Here is a 20,681-nt window from a genome sequence, read left to right as displayed (position 1 = left end):
GGTTCTGTGTTATAATGAGCTGAAATAGCTGAGGCGTGGATTTTAATGGAGGAAAAGAACAGGCCCTTGTGAAGCATCTCAGTTAAGTATTGCAAAATCTGAGCTAAATTGGGCGCTGCCGTGCTCATCCCTAAAGATTGTTTCCAGGCACAGAATCTTTTCCATTTGTCAGCATAAGATTTTCTAGTACTAGGTCTCCTTGCCTCCAAGATGACATCCATTCACAGGTTTGCTGAGGGATGATAAGAGTGAATTTAAGTGATTAGCCAGGCTGCAAGGTTCAATGTTGGAAGCTGAGGGTACAGAATTTGGTTCTCCTGCTGAGACAGCAGGGAAGGCATCTGAGGCAGGTCCCATGGAGATAATTGCGACACACAGCACATGAAGGGGTACCAGTGTTGGCGCGGCCAGTCTGGAGCAATCAAAATCATCCTTGGTTTGTCTTGTTTGACTTTTAGTAGAACTTTGGAAAGCAGAGGCAGAGGGGGGAAGGCATAGACTGATAGGTTTTTCCAGCTGAAGGACAGAGCATCCACTTTCCAGGCTTGTTTGTGGGGAGTCTTTGTGCAAAACTTGTCCAACTGGTAGTTGAGGGGGAGGCAAATAGATCTATGTCTGGGCTCCCCCATTTGCTTGTCAACATGTTGAAAATCCGTGGTTCCAGTTTCCACTTGTGTGGGTCCATGAGGTTTCTGCTTAGTCTGTCTGCCAGTGTATTCAATTTTCCTGGCAGGAATTGAGCTTGTAGATGCACTTGGTACAAGGCTGCGTTCCACAATGCCATGGCTAGTCTGCCGAGGGAGTAGGAATGTGTACCCCCCTGCTTGTTTATGTACCATGTAACCGTGGTGTTGTCCATCTTTACCATTAGTTGTCCTGGAAGTATGTAGTCCTTGAAGGCTGTCGGAGCATTCTGTACAGCTAACATTTCTTTTTGATTGATATGTAGGTGCATTTGATTTGGGTTCCATTTGCCCTGAATGCACTTCCCTGCCAGGTGAGCCCCACATGCATAGTCTGATGCATCTGTAGTTAGGGTTTGGGTGGCAGGGGGTGGTGTGAAAGGCAGTCTCTTGTTTTGGTGGCAGACCTCTGCCCACCAAAGGAACTCTAGGCATAGGCAAGGTATGATAGGAATCATTGTTTCTAGGTCTTGAGAATGTTGACACCATAGGCTTTTTAGATATCACTGCAGTTTCCTCATATGCAGTCTTGCATATGGAATTAGAAGAATGCAGGAGGCCATGAACCCTAAGGCTTGCAGTATTTGTCTTGCAGATAGCAGGGTTTTTGTGGCCACTTGTTTGAAGTAGGTTGTCAAATGAATTTGCTTTTCTGGCGTGAGGTAAGCCGTCTGGGAAGTTGTATTCAAGCTTGCTCCCAGGAATATAATTTGTTGACAGGGTACCAGGTGTGATTTCTTTTCATTTATGGTGTACCCCAGACAAGTTAGAACCCTTCTTACAAAGGCGAGATGATTCAAAAGTATGTCCTGGCTTTCTGCCTGAATTAGACAATCGTCCAGGTATGGGTATATTTGAATATTTCTTTGCCTGCAAAATGCAATAACTGGAGCTAGGCACTTTGCGAATACCCTGGGTGCAGTAGATAAGCCAAAGGGCAGTGCGGAGAACTGATAGTGCATGTAGCCTGCTTTGAAACATAGGTATCTTCTGCAAGATTCCCTGATTGGGATGCACAGGTATTCTTCTTTCAAATGTAGTGTTGCCAACCAGGCATCTTTGCCTAGCATAGGAAGTAATTGGTGAAGAGTTAGCATCTTGAATTTTGGAATCTCCAAAAAGGTGTTTAGAGTAGACAGGTCCAGGATAGGACACCATGAATTGTCTTTTCTGGGTACCAGTAAAAGTCTCGAGTAGAAACCTTGTCCCTTTTCCTCTTCTGGTACCAGTTAAATAGCCCCCATGCTTAAGAGAGAAAGTACTTGTTTTTGGGCCTCTGCCCACTGATTTGGGGGGAGGTCCAGCCACCCACTTGGTGTTGGCAATGTGTGGAAGTGAAATCTGTATCCCTGGGACACTATATTTAAAACCCATTTGTCCTGGGTAATGAGTTCCCAATTCTTTGCATGAAGAGCAATCTTTCCCCCCAAAGGGGCAGTCAGTTGATAAATGCTTGGAAATTTTAAAAGGAAGTCATTGAGACAGTTTAACATGGGGGGAGTCTTATTATTCCCAGACTTGGAAGTGGAGGCCCCCCATTGCTTAGTTCTGTGAGTCCCCTGGGACTGAAACCTGGGGTTTTTGCTGTGTCTGGGTTTGGCTTGAGAAGACCTGGAATGGGCTGGAAAGGACCAATTCTTAGAGGGCCAGTGCCTACTAAACCTAGGAGGCTGAACTTGTAAAAAAAATCTTTTAACAGTTTGCATAGATTTAGCTTTATCTTCCATCTTTTTAAGAACTTCCTCAGCCTTGTTGCCAAACAGGCGGTCCTGATTTAAAGGAGCATCCAACAATTTAGCCTTAACATGATCAGGCAAAGATTGCTCCTTAAGCCAAGCATGCCTTCTGAGTACAGACCCAGTAACAGCAGCCCTGCAAGAGGCCTCTAATGAGTCAAAACCACATTGCAAAGTATGTTTTCCAACTTGTTCGGCAGAATGCATTAAATCCTGTAATTCTTTATTTTCCACACAGTCAGGAATCAACATCATTTTCTGTTTAAGCAGTCCAATAACATGTTGCTGATATTTTAACATATGAAACTGGCAGTTTAAAGCCCTAATGGCCAAGGTTGCAAATGTGTAAACCTTCTTACCCCATCTATCCAGCGCCCTGGAGTCTCTATCAGAAGGGGTAGGATTTTTAGCAGTAGAAGCCTTAATGCCATTGGGCCCCTATGAAATAGTCTCTGGATCTGCAACAGGATTTTTGAAAAGGAACTTGTGAGACTCAGGGACCCTGTAGTATCGGTCAGGTTTTCTGGGAGTAGGAGGCAGGGAATCAGGGGCCAAACTAGATTCCAAAAAAGCATCATCAACAATGTCTAGTACAGGAGGAATAGCTAAAGGCCTATGCTGAGGTAGGAAAGGGAAATCCCTAAGCCTCTTTTTTGAATCAGAAAAATCCTGGCTTTCCCAGTGGAAATGCTCCCTTAGAGTATGTAAGGTTTCCCCAAAAGAAAAATCCTCAGGAGGGGAAGCAGAGGGAACAGCGTGCTCTGCATCAGAACCCTCATAAGTAGGTAAGGGCAAATCCAGATCATCAGAAGAGTCAGAAAAAACAGAATCCTGATCAGAAGATTCATAATCAACCTCAGTCCTAGGCCTCTTAGAAGGGGGAGGGGGGTTGGCTACCCTTGATTAGAGTTATTAGATCTTCAGCCATTCTTATCATTTGTTTTTTAGACATAGAGGCCTGAGCATGTGGCCTGGGCATCAGTTTTTTAGACATGGATCGAGATTTAGGCCTAAGTAATGAAGGAGGCATCGATTTAATATGCAAGTCCATAGGCCTGAATACACCCTCAGAAGCCGGTGCCTGCACAGCGGCTCCGGACCCATCCGAGGTAGAGACATCCGCGGGTTCCATAGTTGAAGCATCTCATGGCATACCGGACTCCAAATGGGTCTCAGTAGAGGCCTGCGAATCAGACGTAGCAGGTATCAGGGGCTGCGAAAGCACCTCACTGAGTACCGGCGAACTGGCGACTGGCTTAGGAGAAGCGTTGTCCGCAGTTTGGCCTGTCTCTGTCTTTATCTTTTTGTTTTTTCGGAATCCCGGTAGTCAGATGGCTAACTGACGACATTTCTGGATAATTAAATCTAGAACTGAAATATTTAGAGGTGAAAATATACCAACGACAGATAGTGCACTGATTAAATAAAGCACAAAACCGACAGCAAGGTACGTCGTGGTCAGGACCTAGGCAAAGAATACAGTACGAATGAAAATCTTTATGAGGTATTTGCTTTCCACAAGTAATGCAATTATTAACTTTTATTGACATCGGTAAGGAGCAAGAAAAAGTTTCCCCAATGGGGTACTTAGCTTTAGTTGAAGACTTCGGTTCTGAAACTCGAAAACGAAAATTTCAGGAGTCGGCCGACCGGCACTTGCAAACTGCTTCTGGTTCGGGCACCGCACGGCAAGAAAGACTGATGTAATGGTGGTCGGCTGCATGTTTTATACCCCTGAAGACCTGACGTCATGGAAGAAGGGACAGCAACTGACGCACGACCCAAGACTTTGTTAATCAGGCCAACTGAGGACAACCTGCAAGCAGATAACCCAAATGTAATGACTGCAACAGTGAAACACGAAGAACATCTACCGAGAAATGAATTGCCCCAGAAGAGAACAGCTGTCACAGGACCAAGCAGTCCATGCAAATCCAGAAGGACAGAAATGCAGAATAAACAAGAGGGGGTAGGACAGATGAATGAATACTGCAACAGTGAAGAGAAGGGCATCTATTATCATGTTATCATGTTAAGATTTTACACAACTGTACTATGTCCTTCTATATCACTGTTGCAGTATTCAGTACAGAAGGGAGAGTAAAAAAGCTCAAGAAACAGAATGGGAGGTGGAAGACTGAGAAGAGCTCTCAACGAACACACATAAAATGGTTTCAGCAAAACCTACTCTAGCCCTAGAAACCGTATCCAACTTATAATGCTTAGTAAAGATATGCACTGAACACCAAGTAGAAGCTTCAAGGATGGAATTGGTGTCCAACCACTTTAAGAAGGCTCCAGAAGAGGCAACAGCTCTAGTGGAATGAGCTCTAAGAGAAGCAGACTGAGATTTGCCATGAAAAGAATAACAAAATGAAATGGCCTTAGATATCCATGAGGATATGGTTTGCTTGGGAACAACCAATCCCAAAGACCTGGGATGAAAGGAAACAAAAAGCTGATCAGACTTATGAATAGTCCTAGTTTTATCCAAATAGTACCTGAGGTGGCTGTACAAATCCAAGGTATGCAGGACCCTCTCAGTAGCAGACTGAGAAGGGAGAAAGGAAGGGAGTTGGACGGACTGATTCAAGGACATCTCATTAACTACCTTGGGCATAAAAGAAGGATTAGGATGAAACAACACCCTGTCCCTGTGAAAAAAAAACACAAAAAGGAGGAATGGCCATAACGGCCTGGAGCTCAGAAACCCTCTGAGCAGAAGTAAGAGCCAGCAACAACAAAACAGTGTTCCAGGTACAATGTTGTAAAGAAGCAGAATCTGCAGGGTCAAAAGGAGCCTGAGTCAATTTTTCCGAAACAAAATTAAGGCCCCAAGGAGGAGGAATAGGTTTTACTGGAGTTCTAATATGCAGGACACCTTTAAGAAATTGTTTGACCTCAAAATAAGAAGTCAAATGAGGATTCAAGGGCAGACAAGCAGAAATGGCTGACAAATGGGCCTTCACAGAAGAATAGGTGAAGCCAGACTGCAGCAGCTCACACAATAAGAAAGGACCAGTAGGACCCCTGCTAAAAAGGGTCCTGCTTATGAGCATGGCATCAGACTGAAAATCTTTTCCATTTGGACATATAAGATTTTCTGATTGAGGGTTTCCTTGTCTCCTTTAAAACTCTTAGCACATCGTCAGAAAACAGATTCCCTGAAAGGGATAAAAACCCTATCACCCGCAATGTCACTTGCAGAGTGGACAAGTGGGGGATGGATGAGAGACCCCTTATCCTGTGTGAAGAAATCCAAAAAAGTAAAATAAAAAATAAATATAAAAATAACCCCAATGGGGCACTTATCTGGTGTTGCTAAATATTCATTACAGCAACAAAGTGTTCAAACCAACTGGCAAAAACTGCGTCCGAGCTGGCAGCAAAAGAAGTTCTAGGTAAATGCATCTATACATCCCTTTTATGCCCAACATTCTGTGCAGGGAGCATGAATGTGAAATATGGCACAAACAAGATCACTTTTAAGCTTATTTACAGTGGCCAAGCAATGGGCTGCCCAGGGTGGGACATCACTTCTGTACCAAATACTGCAACAGTGATACAGAAGGACGTCTTTTGTTATTACAAGGATAATTATTATTGTCATTTTGTTGCTATTAATAGTATTATTATTATTATTATTACTATTGTTATTATTAAATGTCTTATCCATTTGTTAACCAGGTGAGTAGGCTTATCCAAAGACTCTGTGCATAAGGCAAACAAAACAACTGTCCAATGTAATAAATAACTTATGAACAAGTTAACTGTCAGTGTGGTAGAAATCACTGCAGAAAGAGTGATGAAGGCTAGAGCATCTGAACGCAAATAACACATTTCTTCAAAGTCCTATACAATACATAGAGTGAATACTTTAGGGCTACAAACTAACATTTAACCACTTGATCTTTATAAGCAGAATCCGATTCAGACTTGAGTTTGGAAGATGATAACACAAGTCACAAATACAGGGAAACGCAGAGCAATGCAGTTAAAACAATGAACAGGGACAATGAAAAAAATGCAAAAGTGACAGAAATCATGACAGCAGTGCTTCAAAAAGAGAAGGAAGAGTCAGAACAGGTACACTGCACGATGGATACATAATGGATATAGAAGCTGAAACTAGAAAGTCAATGTTTGAACTGCAGCACAATTTTGTTATTGTTCTAATTTGAACATTTCCCAAGCGCTAATACATGTTAATGCATTAAATATAAACAGTAATATTTCCTTGGTATTCTTACAAAAGATAGAAAAGTTGTGCAAAATCTTACCATAACCATAGCTGTCCTTCTCTTCCATGTTGCAGTATTCTACATACGGGTTTACTTCTCTAGTCACGCGTATGTACAGCCAGTATCCAAAAGCTTTCAGTCCCTCCAAGGTGCGTGAGATGTCTGACATGGCAGAGAGTATGTGGGCTATAAAGGTGATGTCGGCACGCACCACCCCTCAGAACTGGAGGCCCCAGTCGGAGCCAGTCCTAGTAAGAGCAATGCCATATCATTGCCATTCAGATAGGGAAGTAATTAGCTGATAGGAGGGGAAGGAGGGTGGGATGGAATACTGCAACATGGAAGAGACAGATATATATGGTTATAGTAAGATTTTACACAACTTTTCTATGTCCTTTTATTCCCATGTTGCAGTATTTTGCATATGAGTGAGTGCCAAAGCTCATTGAGATTGGGGTGGTGGTCTAGAGGCAGACAAAAGGAATCCATGAAGGGCGAACCCTGCCCTGGATCTAGAGATGTGGTCAAGTTTGTAGTGTTTGATGAAGGTGTGAACTGAAGACCAAGTAGCAGCCTCCAGACCCTTGAAGAAGGCACCTGAAAAGGCCATGGCTCTTGTGGAATGAGCTTTAACTGTACCCTGCAGAGACTTACCATAGAAATGGTAGCAGAAGGTGATGGCCTTGGAAATCCAAGTAGAGACAGTCTGCTTGGACATTGCCTTCCCCAGGCCTCTGGGGTGGAAGAATATGAAAAGTTGGTCAGCCTGTCTGATAGACTTGGTGTTGTGCATGTAAAATCTGATTTGTCTGTGCACATCCAGGGGAAAGCAGCACTCTCTCACTGTCTCCTTGTGGGTTTGGGAAAAAGACAGGTAAGTGTATGGCCTGATTGAGGGAAAGGTCATTGACTACCTTGGGCATGAAGGACGGGTTTGTCCTGAGGGTAACCCTGTCCTTGTGGAAAATGAGGAAGGGAGGGATAGCCATAAGGGCTTGGAGTTCAGACACTCTTCTGGCTGAGGTTAGGGCCACTAACAGAACAGTTTTCCAAGTACAATGCTTTAGGAAAGCTTTATTTGCTGCCTCAAAGGGTGGGAGCGTAAGCTTCTCGAGCACACAGTTAAGGTCCCAAGGGGGAGAAGAGGGTTTCCTGGGGGTCTGACGTGAAGTACCCCTTTAAGGAAGAGTTTGGAAGGAAGCCTGGATGCTAACAGGGGGGTCCAGAGCTAGGCATGCAGAAATAGCAGACAGATGGGCTTTGATGGATGAATAAGCCAACCAAGTCTATAATAGCTCACAAAAGTAGGACAGCATTAGAGGGGGTTCGCTTAGGAGAGGGTCAAGCTGTCTTTTATGACACCAAATAGTGAATCTTTTCCACTTTGAAATAAATGATTTTATTGTATTTGGTTTCCTGGCCTCCTGCAAGACATTGAGCATGTCCTCACTGTAAAAGTGTCTGAAGGGGATCAGAATCCTATCAGCCACAGGGTTAGTTGTAGAAGCTGCCACTGTGGATGAATTAATGATCCTTTGTGCTGTGTGAGAAGGTCCACTCTGGGGGGTAACCTGTGGCGATTGCCCTTGGACAAATGTAGAAGTAAGGGGAAAGTACAATTGTGTACACTTACCATAAATGTAGATGTTCGAGTGTATTCACTGTTGCAGTCATCACATTTGGGTTATCTGCCTGCAGGTAGCCCTCAGCCGGCCTGAATACCAGAGTCTTCGGATTTCTGTATCAGATACTGTCACTTCTTCCATGATGTCACGTTGTCAGGGGTATAAAACATGCAGCTGATGCCATTACATCAGTTTTTCTTGATCCAGATGTCAGGTGCCCCCACAATAGGAAGCAATTATATGGTATGGTACACCCCCATCAAAAAACAAATACACAAGAAAAAATAAATATACCAACAAGAAGGAAAGGTAGAGCCAAGAGAAGTCACGGGGCTGGAGGGAGGGTAACCAGGACTGCAAAAGTGAATACACTCGAACATCTACATTTATGGTAAATGTACACAACTGTACTATGCTCTTCGTGTTTCACTGTTGCAGTCATCACATTTGGGTTGATTCCCAAAGGTAAGGAAGGGAGGAGGAAGTTAAAGAGCATTAGGGCCAGCTATTAAGCCCTGCAAGACTGCAGTGGCAAATCCAGCTCTGGATTTAGAAAAGATAGGCATGTGGTAATGCTTGGTGAAGGTATGTACAGAGCTCCAGGTAGCAGCTTCTATGATGTCCCTGGTAGGGATTCCTCTGAGAAATGCTGCAGAGGTAGATGCAGCCCTGGTGGAATGTGATCTTATCCCCTGTGGGGTAGGTTTTCCATGGTGCTTGTAGTAGAAATTAATGCAATGGGCTATCCATTTGGAAATGGTTTGCTTTGAAATGGCCTTCCCCTCTGCCGTTCTGATTTTCTGAAAGGCTTAGTCCTGTCCAAATAGAATCTAAGTTGTCTGTGCACGTTCAGAGAGTGCAGGATTCGTTCCCCTTTGTTTTGTGGATTAGGGAAAAAGGTAAGCAAATGAATGGACTGATTTAGGGCCACACTAGACACCACCTTGGGCATAAAGGAAGGATTAGTCCTGAGGGAAACCCTGCCCGCATGGAAGATAATGAAGGGTTCCACTGCCATGAGGGCCTGTAATTCAGACACTCTTCTTGCAGAAGTGATGGCTAGAAGGAAGGCTGTTTTCCAAAAAAGGAATTTCAACTCTGCTGTTGCAGCTGGCTCAAAGGGGGGAAGAGTGAGCTTTTCCAATACAAAGTTAAGGTCCCAGGCTGGAGTGGAAGCTCTCCTGGGGGGGGTCTTAAATTTTTGGCCCCTCTAAGGAATTGTTTTAGCAATGGGTGAGAGAAGAGGGGTGGCTCAGTATTATAATGAGCTGAAATGGCAGAGGCATACATTTTAATTGACGAGAAGGATAGGCCCTTGTGGAGCATTTCTGTTAAGTACTCTAGAATATGAGGTAAGCTGGGCACCATTGTGCCCATCCCCTGAGCCTGGCTCCAGGAACAGTATCTTTTCCACTTTTCAGAATAGGATTTTCTAGTACTACGCCTCCTGGCCTCCAGAATGACATCCAGCACCTGCTTACTGAGGGATGCTAGAGGAGAGCTCAAGGAATTAACCAGGCTGCAAGGTTCAGGGTTTGAAGCTGAGGGTGCAGAATCTGGCCCGCCTGCTATGACAGCAGGGAAGGGGTCTGAGACAGGTGCCATGGTTGTAGCAGTGTCATACTGCGCAAGAGGGGGTACCAGTGCTGGCATGGCCAGGCTGATGCAATCAGTATTGTCCTTGGCTTGTCCTGTTTGACCTTTAGTAGAACCTTCGAGAGGAGAGGCAGAAGGGGAGAGGCATAAACTGAGAGGCTTTCCCAGGTAAAGGATAGGGCATCCACTTTCCAAGCTTGACTGTTTCTGCTTAAGTCGTCTGCCAGTGAATTTGGTTTGCTTGGCAGGAATTGTGCTTGTAGGTGTACTTGGTAGCTCAAGACGGTGTTCCACAGAGCCATGGCTAGTCTGCAGAGAGGGTACCAGTGGGTTCCCCCTGCTTGTTTATGTACCACATAACTGTGGTGTTGTCTGTCTTTACCAATAGTTGTCCTGGAAGAATACGGTCTTGAAGGCTGTCAGAGCATTCTGTACAGCTAACATTTTTTTTTGATGGATATGCAGGTGCATCTGTCTCGGGTTCCATTTACCCTGAATGCACTGCCCTGCCATGTGAGCCCCCCATGCATAGTCTGATGCTTCTGTTGTTAGGGTTTGGGCAGCAGGGGGTAGAGTGAAAGGGAGTCCCTTGTTGTGGTAGCAGGCCTCTGCCCACCAAAGGAAATCTGTCTTCATACAAGGAATGATAGAAATCATTGTTTCCAGGTCCTGAGAATGTTGACACCATAGGCTTTTTAGATACCATTGGAATTTCCTCATATGCAGTCTTGCATATGGAATTAGTAGAATGCAAGAGGCCATGAACCCCAGAGCTTGCAGTATTTTCCTTGCAGATAGCTGGGGTTTTGTGGCCAATAGTTTGAAGTGGGTTGTCAAATAAAAGTACTGTTTTGTACCTACCATAAATGTAGATGTTCGAGTGTATACACTGCTGCAGTCATTACACCTGGGTTATCCTGCTGTCAGGCGGTTCCCCAGTTGGCCTGAGTTCCAAAGTCTTGGTCCGGCATCGGTTGCTGTCGCCTCCTCCCTGACGTCAGTGTGACAGGGGTATATAAGATGCAGCCGACGCCATTTTCTTCAGTTTTTCTTGCCCCAGATGTCAGGTGCCCCCAAAGAGGTAGGCAATTCAAATTGCTAATAAAACATACATAAGAAAAGCAATCAATGACTTTCAGATACCAGCAAATACTCACACAGGTAGTAAAGGGTAGAAGACATAGGTACGTGCCAGCAAGTAAGAGGGGAAGGAGGAAGGGTAACTAGACTGCAGCAGTGTATACACTTGAACATCTACATTTATGGTAGGTACAAAACTGTACTATGTTCATCATGTTACACTGCTGCAGGCATTACACTTGGGTAGAATCCCAAAGCTGAGGCAGGGTGGCTGATTCTATAAGGCATTAGGGGTGGCTATAAGGCTCTGCAGCACTGCAGTGGTGAAGCCAGCTCTGGATTTAGAGTATAGAGGCAGATGGTAATGCTTGGTGAAGGTATGTACAGACACCAAGTTGCTGCTTCCAAAATGTCCTTGGTAGGTACTCCTCTGAGGTAGGCAGTTGAAGTGGCTGTTGCCCTGGTGGACTGAGATCTAATGCTGTTAGGTACAGGTTTCCCAGGATGTGTATAGCAGAAACGTATACAGTGTCCTATCCACTTTGAAATAGTCTGTTTTGAAATGCTACCAATAATTGCTCAAATTTTCTGAAAGCTTTGGTTTTGTCCAAGTAGAAGCGTAACTGCCTGTGTATGTCCAAAGAATGCAGTAGTCTCTCCCCTTTATTCTGTGGATTTGGATAAAAAGTTGGCAAGTGAATAGTTTGGTTTAGAGCCACACTTGATACTACCTTTGGCATAAATGTCGGGTTAGTTCTTAAAGACACCCTGTCTTGGTGGAAAATGATGAAAGGTTCCACTGCCATTAGTGCCTGTAATTCTGAAATTCTTCGTGCTGATGTTATTGCCAGGAGCAGAGCAGTTTTCCAAGAGATATATTTTAAATCTGCTGTGTTAGCTGGCTCAAAAGGAGGTAAAGTTAATTTTTATAACACGAAGTTGAGATCCCAAGTTGGAGTAGGTGCTCTACGGGGCGGTCTTATGTTTTTAGCCCCTCTGAGATTCTGTTTTAGCAAAGGATTAGAGAAAATTGAGGCGTGGATCTTGATGGATGAAAAGGAGAGGCCTTTGTCCAGCATCTCAGTTAAATATTGTAGTATCTGAGGAATATTTGGGACAAGAGGGTCAAGGCTGTGAGCCTGGTTCCAGGCATAGAATCTCTTCCATTTATCCGAATAGGCTTTCCTGGTACTAGGCCTTCTGGCCTCCAGAATGACATCCATAACAGCTTTGGAGAGAGGCATTGCTTGCTTGACTAAGAAATCTTCCATGCAGCCAGGTTTAAAGTCTTTAGCTGGCTGTGAAGTGTCTGATTGTTGTGCTGAGTCAGCAGATGTGGGATTTGAGGCAAAATCCAGGGTGGTCCTTGTGCTAAGTTCTTTAAGATTGGGTACCAGTGCTGGCGTGGCTAGTCTGGTGCAACCAGGATCATCTTTGGCTCTTCTTGCCTGGCTTTTATGAGTACCTTTGGAAGGAGAGGCAGTGGTGGGAAAGCATATACTTGCAGGTTTTTCCAGCTGAATGAGAGGGCATCCACTTTCCATGCTTGTGGATGGTAAGTCCTTGTGCAGAATTTCTGTAGCTGGCAGTTCATTGGGGATGCAAACAGATCTATGTCCGGGCTCCACCATTTCTGTGTTATCATTCTGAATATTTGTGGATTCAATTCCCATTCGTGGGGATCCATGATGTTTCTGCTTAAGTCGTCTGCCAGTGTGTTTTTCTCTCCTGGCAGGAATTGTGCTTGCAGATGAACTTGATAGTTTAGAGCTGTGTTCCACAAGGTCATGGCTTGCCTGCAGAGAAGAGTGAGGCAACCCTTGCTTGTTTATGTACCACATAACTGTGGTGTTGTCTATCTTTAGTAGTAGTTGTCCTGGATGCAGCAGGTCCTTGAAGGCTATAAGGGCATTTTGTACAGCTAGCATCTCTTTTTGATTGATGTGAAGATGCCTTTGTTCTGCGGGCCACTTGCCCTGAATACATTTTCCTGCCATGTGTGCTCCTCAGGCATAATCCGATGCATCTGTTGTCAGTGTTTGCCTGGCTGTGGGTTGAGTAAAAGGCTTTCCCTTGTTGAGGTGACAAGCTTGAGCCCACCATCGAAACTCCTGTTGAAGGCAAGGAATTAGTGGTATAACTGTTTCCAAACTTTGACAGTGTTGACACCAGACACTCTTTAGGTACCATTGTAGTTTCCTCATATGCAGTCTGGCATATGGAATTAGTAGTATGCAAGATGCCATGTAACCCAAGGCCTGCATAATTTTTCTTGCAGGGAGTTGGGTTCTTGTTGCCATCAATAGAAAATATCGAGTCAGTTGTCCTTGCTTGTCTGGCGTGAGATAAGCCAGCTGGGCCGTTGTATTCAAGTTGGCACCCAGGAATATTATCTCTTGTGAGGGCACTAGTTTTGATTTCTTTTCGTTTACTGTGTACCCTAGGCAACTTAATAACTTTTTTACAAACGCCAGATGCTTTAGAAGAATGTCCTTGCTCTCTGCTTGAATCAGGCAGTCGTCCAGGTACGGATAAATCTGAATTCCTTTCTGTCTGCAAAATGCAATTACTGGTGCCACACACTTTGTGAAGACCCTGGGCGCAGTAGATAAGCCAAAGGGCAGTGCAGAGAATTGATAGTGCATTGAACCAGCTATGAATCTGAGGTATCTTCTGCAGTTTTGTCTGATTGGGACATGCAGGTATGCCTCCTTGAGGTCCAAGGTTACGAGCCAAGCTTTCTTGCCCAGCATGGGAAGAAGCTGCTGTAGTGTCAACATTTTGAATTTCGGAACATCCAGGTAAGTGTTTAGTGAAGAAAGATCCAGAATGGGTCTCCAGGCTTTGTCCTATCTGGGAACCAGAAAAAGTCTTGAGTAAAATCCTTGTCCTTGCTCCTGTGGTGGTACCTTTTGAATAGCTCTCATGTCCATGAGTGCTGTAATTTGTTTTTGAGCCTCTGCCCATTGATTTGGTTGCAGAATTGGCATTCCTTTTAACCTTGGCAGAGTGTGAAAGTGGAGCCTGTAACTTTGAGATACAATGTTGAGAACCCATTTGTCTTTGGTGATCATATGCCAATTGTGATAGAAAAGTGCCAGTTTTCCTCCCAAGGGGGCTGCCAAGAGAGAGCTGTTTGGCAGCTGTGGTAGGAAGTCATTGGGACTGTTTTTTATATGGTTGGGGCCTGTCTTCCCCTTCTTTCTGGCCTGATGCCCCCCATTGTCGAGGCCTGTAAGGACCTTGTGGTTGACCTCTTCCTCTTGGACGTCTGTATCTGCCCCTTTGAGGTCTGTCTGTAACTGGAAAGGACCAATTCTTTGTTGGCCAATTTCTGCTAAATCGAGGAGGCTGAACCTGTAAGAAATCCTTCACCGTTTGCATAGATTTTGCCTTATCTTCCATTTTCTTTAATACCTCTTCTGCCTTAACTCCAAATAACACATCCTGCTGCAAAAGTGCATCCAATAGTTTTGTTTTAACATGATTTGGTAACGTATGTTCTTTTAACCAAGCATGTCTTCTAATGACAGTACCTATAACTGCTGCTTTACAGGAGGCCTCTAAAGAATCAAAACCACATTGCAAAGTATGTTTTCCCACTTGTTCAGCTGCATGCAATAAATCCTGCATTTCCTTAAAATTAGGAGGATCTGAATCTGGAAGCATTTTTTGTTTCAACTGAGACATCAAAAATTGCTGATATTTTAGCATGTGAAACTGGCAATTTAAGGCCCTCATTGCTAAAGTTGCAGACGTATATACTTTCTCCCCCCATCTGTCTAATGCTCTTGAATCTCTGTCAGAGGGGGCTGGATTCTTTGCTGATGAGGCCTTAACCCCTTTGGGTCCCTGAGAAATAGTTTTAGGGTCAGCAACAGGGCTTTTATAAAGAAATTTGTGTGAGTCAGGGACTCTGTAGTATCTGTCAGGCTTAACTGGGGCTGGAGGTAAAGAATCAGGATTTAAGCTGGATTCAGTATACACATCATCCACAATATCTAACACTGGCGGAATAGCAAGGGGTCTGTGTTGAGGTAATAAAAGGAAGTCTCTGAGCCTTTTCTTGGATTCAGAGTAATCCTGGCCTTCCCAATGGAAATGCTCCCTCATGGTATGTAAGGTTTCCCCAAAGGAGTAGTTCTCAGGCGGAGAGGCAGATGGAATTGATTCCTCAGTCATAATCCTCATAAGAGGGTAAAGAGTATCCTAGGTCTGAGGATGAGTCTGAGGAGATGGATACCTGGTCGGATGAGTCATAGTCTGCATCCTGTCTAGGCCTTTTATCAGGAGGGGGATGGGACCCCCTGATCAGAGTGATTAGGTCTTTAGCCATTTTGAGCATTTGTTTCTTAGGCATGGAGGCCTGTCCTGGAGAATGCTGTATTTGTTTCTTTGTTTCTAAAGGAGGTTTAGACTTAGCAGAAGATTTAATGCTTAACTGAGTAGGTCTGAAAACACCCTGTGAAGCTGCAGGTTGTTCAGCTACTCTGGATCCCTCTGAAGGAATAGTTTCAGTAGGCTGAAAATCTTGTGCATCCGAAGGCCCAGCCATCTCCACGTGGGAGTCAGAGGCAGCCTGTGGTTCTACAGAAGCGGTCGTCAGGGGCTGCAAAGGCACCTCGCTGAAAACCAGAGAACTGGCGACTGGCCTAGAAGAGGCTTCGTCGTCAGTTCTGGGCCTCAGATGACTATCCTTGTCTTTGCACTTTTTCTGTATACCGGTCGTCAGAAGTTCCAACGGCATGGTGTAATTGAATTTTCTGCCAATATAATGTCGGGCAAAATCAAACCGGCGTTTAATAGTGCGCTTGTTAAACCTAGCACAAAACCGACAACCAGTGACGTCGTGGTCAGGGCCTAGGCATGGGATACAATAAGAATGGAAATCCTTATGAGGTATTTGCTTCCCACAAGAAATACAGTTATTAACTTTTACTGACATCGTCTGAGGCAAGAAAAAGTTTCCCCAACGGGGTACTTAGCTTTGTAGAAGACTTCGGTTCTAGATTCAGAATGAAAATCTCAGGAGTCGGCCGACCAGCACTTGCGAACTGCTTTTGCTTTGGGCACCGCGTGGCAAGAAAGACTGAAGAAAATGGCATCGGCTGCATCGTATATACCCCTGTCGCACTGACGTCAGGGAGAAGGCAACAGCAACTGACGCCGGACCAAGACTTTGGAACTCAGGCCAACTGGGAAACCACCTGATGACAGGATAACCCAAGTGTAATGACTGCAGCAGTGTAACACGATGAACATCTTGTTTCTCCGGAGTGAGGAATGCCATCTAGGAAGTTGTGTTCAAGCTTGCTCTCGGGAATACAATCTGTTGGCAGGGTACTAGGTGAGATTTCTTTTCGCTGATGGTGTACCCCATTGAGGTTAAAAGTTTCTTTACGAATGCCAGGTGTTGTAATAGCAAGTCCTGGCTTTCTGCCTGAATCAATCATCCAAGTATGGGTAAATTTGAATATTTCTCTGCCTGCAAAATGCAAGGGCTGGAGCTGGACACTTTTGTGAACACCCCGGGCACAGAAGATAAGGCAAAGGGAAGTGCAGAGAACTGAAAGTGCATGGAGCCCGCCCTGAAACATAGGTATTGTCTGCAGGATCCTCTTATTCAGATGTGCAGGTAAGCTTCCTTTAAGTCTAGGGTTGCCAGCCAGGTATCCTTGGCTAGCATAAGAAGAAGCTGTTGAAGAGTTAGCATTTTGAATTTTGGAACCACCAGAAAAGTGTTGAGAATAGAGAGGTCCAGGATAGGAAGCCAGGAGTTGTCTTTTCTGGGTACCAGAAAAAGTCATGAAAAAAAACCTTGCCCCCTTTGTTCTGCTGGGACAGGTTGAATAGCCCTGATACTGAGAAGAGAGAGAACCTGCTGCTGGGCCTCTGCCCATTGATTTGGGGGTTGGTCTGGCCAACCATTTGGGGTTGGTAGTGTGTGGAAGTGGAATCTGTATCCTTGGGAAACTATGCTCAAAACCCATTTGTCTTGGGTAATGAGTTCCCAGTTTTTTGCATGCAGGGTGAGCTTTCCTCCTAAGGACCAAGTAGTTGAGCAAGGCTCGGTAGGGGTAAGGATAAGTCATTGTGCCATTTTTCCATAGGGGGAGGCTTACTACTCCCTGCTTTGGAAGTGGGAGCCCCCCACTGCTTAGATCTGTGTGTAGCCTGAGACTGTAACCTACGTGGTCTGCTGTTCCTGGGTTTGGACTGAGAAGGCCTGGAAGGGACTCGAAAGGAGCAGTTCTTTGAAGGCCAATGCCTACTGAATCTGGGAGGCTGTACTTGTACGTAATCTTTAACAGTTTGCATAGATTTAGCTTTTTCCTCCATCCTTTTGAGGACTTCTTCTGCTTTGTTGCCACAAAGGTGGTCTTGGTTTAAGGGAGCATCTAGTAATTTAGCTTTAACATGATCTGGCAAGTTTTGTTCCTTAAGCCAAGCATGCCTTCTATGTACAAACCCAGTGACAGCAGCCCTGCAAGATGCTTCTAAAGCGTCAAAACCACATTGCAAAGTATGTTTACCAACTTGTTCTGCAGAATGCATTAAAACTTGCAATTCTTTGTGTTCAGCACAGTCAGGAATCAACATAATTTTCTGTTTATGTAGTCCCATAATATGCTGCTGATACTTTAACACATGAAACTGGCAATTTAAAGCCCTAATGGCCAAAGTAGCAGAAGTGTATACCCTTCTTACCCCATCTGTCTAAGGCTCTAGAATCTCTATTGGAAGGGGTAGGATTTTTGGCAGCAGTAGCCTTAATACCTTTTGGTCCTTGGGAAATGATCTCTGGATCTGCAGAAGGATTCTTGAAGAGGAACTTGTGAGAGTCAGGTACTCTGTAGTACCTGTCAGGTTTTCTGAGAGCTGGAGGTAAAGTGTCTGGGGTAAGGCTAGATTCCAAGAAAGCATTATCTACAATGTCCAGAACAGGAGGGATAGCTAAAGGCCTGTGTTGAGGCAGGAGTAAGAATTCCCTAAGTCTCTTTTTGGACTGAGAGTAATCCTGGCTTTCCCAGCAGAAATAATTCCTAAGAGTATGCAAGGTTTCACCGAAAGAAAAATCTTCTGGAGGGGAAGCAGAGGGATTGGAATCCTCTGCATCAGAATCCTCATAAGGAGATAAGGGCAAATCCCGATAATCAGAAGGAGCAGAAATATCAGATTCCTGATCAGAAGAATCAGAAAGAAACTCAGTTCTAGGTCTCTTAGAGGGGGAAGGCTGGCTTTCCCTAATTAAAGTAATAAGATCTTCAGCCATTCTAAGCATTTGTTTTTGAGGCATATGGGCCTGAGCCTGTGGTTTGGTCATCGGTTTTCTAGGCGTTGTGTGAGTTTTTGGCCTGAGGAATTCAGAACTTCTGGATGGAAACGATGGCGTTGGTTTAATATGAATGTCTGTAGACCTGAATACACCCTCAGAAACTGGTGCCTGCACAGCGGCTCTGGACCCATCCAAGGTAGAGACATCCACAGGTTCCATAGTCGTAGAAGCATCTCACGGCATACTGGACTACGAATGGGTCTCAGTAGAGGCCTGCAAATCTGAAGTAGCGGGTATCAGGGGCTGCGAAAGCGCCTCACTGAGTACCAGCGGACTGGCAACTAGCTTAACGGAAGCGTCGTCGGCAGTTTTGGACCTATGCGGTCTGTCTCTGTCTTTATCCTTAATTTCTTTGGAAGATCGGTAGTCGGATGGCTTAACGAAGCCATTTTGGATTACGAAGATTGAGTACGAAAGTAATTGGCTGCAAAAATAGCCCGACAACGAATAGTTCAGGCATTGAACAAGGCACAAAACTGACAGCGAGGGATGTCGTGGTCTGGGCCTAAACAGGGGATGCAGTAAGAATAAAAATCTCTATAAGGTATTTGCTTTCCACAGGCAAGACAATTGTTAACTTTTACTGACATCAGTTAGAGCAAGAAAAAGGATCCCCAATGGGGTACTTATCTTTTTTGAAGACTTTGGGTCTGAAACTCAAAAACGAAAATTTCAGGAGACGGCCGACCGGCACTTGCGAACTGCTTCTGCTTCGGGCATTGCATGGCAAGAAAGACTGATGTAATGACGTCGGCTGCATGTTTTATAACCCTGATGACCTGACGTCATGGAAGAAGCGACAGCATCTGACGCAGAAATCCGAAGACTCTGGTATTCAGGCCAGCTGATGGCTACCTGCAGGCAGATAACCCAAATGTGATGACTACAACAGTGAAACACGAAGAACATCCAATTCTGTCTGGGCCAGTAGGGAGTCACCAACAAGATTTTTGGGTTGCCCTGCTGTATTTTCAGCAGGACCTTCTGAATGAGTGGGATGGGGGGAACGCATATAGATATTTCCCCTTCCACGAAATTGAGAAGTCATCTGTTGCCAGTGCCTGTGGTTCTGGTGTCCTGGTGCAGAAGCCAGGAAGTTGCCTGTTGACGGTGGAGGCAAACAGGTCTATTTGAGGTATACCCCACCTGTGGACCAGATCCAGGAAGACATCTCTGTGAAACATCCATTCATGGTTGTTTGTGCTGGTTCTGCTCAAATAATCTGCCTGTGAGCTGTGGACAGAGGGATTGTAGGCCACCTGCAGGACCTTTGAGGTCGCCAATTCCCAAACCAAAAGGGCTAGTCTGCAGAGTAGGTAGAACTTGGTCCCTCCCTGTTTGTTGATATACCACAGAACAGTGGTGTTGACTGTGTATATCAGAAGTGGTCCCTGATGTAGGGAACGGAGAAATGCCTGGAGGGTTAGAAGGATTGCCCTCATCTTATTTGGCATTGATGTGTTCTGATTTCTGGTGATTTGGCCACAGGCCCTGCACCTTTCGGTGGCTGAGGGTGCCTTCTCACCCCAGGTCTAAGGTGTCAGTATGCATGACCTGAGTGAGTTGAGGTGGGTGAAGAGGATGGCCTGGGTTGTGATTTACCTGATCCAACCACCACGGTATTTCCTTTTTTAGGTAAGGTAGTAGAGGCACAATGTGTTCCAGAGGATGGTTGTGTTGCTTCCAGACTGACCAAAAGTACCACTGTAGCTTTCTCATGTGCTATCTTGCTAAAGAAAGCATGGGTATGGTAGCTGCCTTGTAGCCCAGACATTTGAGGTACTGCCTTGCAGTCAACTCTGTGGAGTGAAGGACTAGGAGGAGATGTTCTGTCAGTAAATTTACTTTTTCTGTGGGTAGGAATGCCTCCATGAGATGTGAGCGGATCCTGCACCCAAGGAATACAATGTCTTGGGTTAGTTGAAGATGACATTTTGGGAGGTTTATCTGAAATCTCAGTTATTGAAGGAGGGTCACTACAAAGTAGAGGTGCCCTTAGAGGTTTTCTTGGCTGGTAGCTTGGATCAGCATGTCATCCAGGTAAGGGAATATCTGTATTCCCTTTGTCCTGCAGTAAGCCATTACTGGTGCCAAGCATTTGGTGAAGACTTTGGGTGCGGTGGAGAGTCCAAAGGCCAAGGCAGAGAATTGCAAGTGAGAGGAACCCACCAAGAATCTCAAGTATTTCCTGTGGGTGGTTTTGATCGTGATGTGGAGATAAGCGCCCTTTAAATCTAATGTACCCAGGAATCATTTTGGAGTTATGAGAGGGAAAAGGACTTGTAGGGTCAGCATTTTGAAGGTAGGCACCTTTAGAAAGAGGTTGAGGTAGGAGAGGTCTAGAATAGGTCACCAGGGTCCGTCCTTCCTGGGGACCAGGAAGA

The 20,681-nt window shown here is 44.9% G+C and overlaps 1 protein-coding gene across 1 annotated transcript in view; it reads right to left on the bottom strand.

The window, feature by feature from the left end:
- Positions 1 to 20,681, bottom strand: part of TRAF4 (TNF receptor associated factor 4) — a 220,852-nt gene that overhangs the window by 11,640 nt on the left and 188,531 nt on the right. The gene's annotated exons all lie outside the window — the stretch shown is intronic.

Source organism: Protopterus annectens, chromosome 13.part0 (genome assembly GCF_019279795.1).
Source record: "Protopterus annectens isolate FY-2018-M chromosome 13.part0, PAN1.0, whole genome shotgun sequence".
NCBI lineage: Eukaryota > Metazoa > Chordata > Ceratodontiformes > Protopteridae > Protopterus > Protopterus annectens.
The sequence above is the reverse complement of the archived record's forward strand: the minus strand, read 5'-3'. Positions and strand labels throughout refer to the sequence as shown.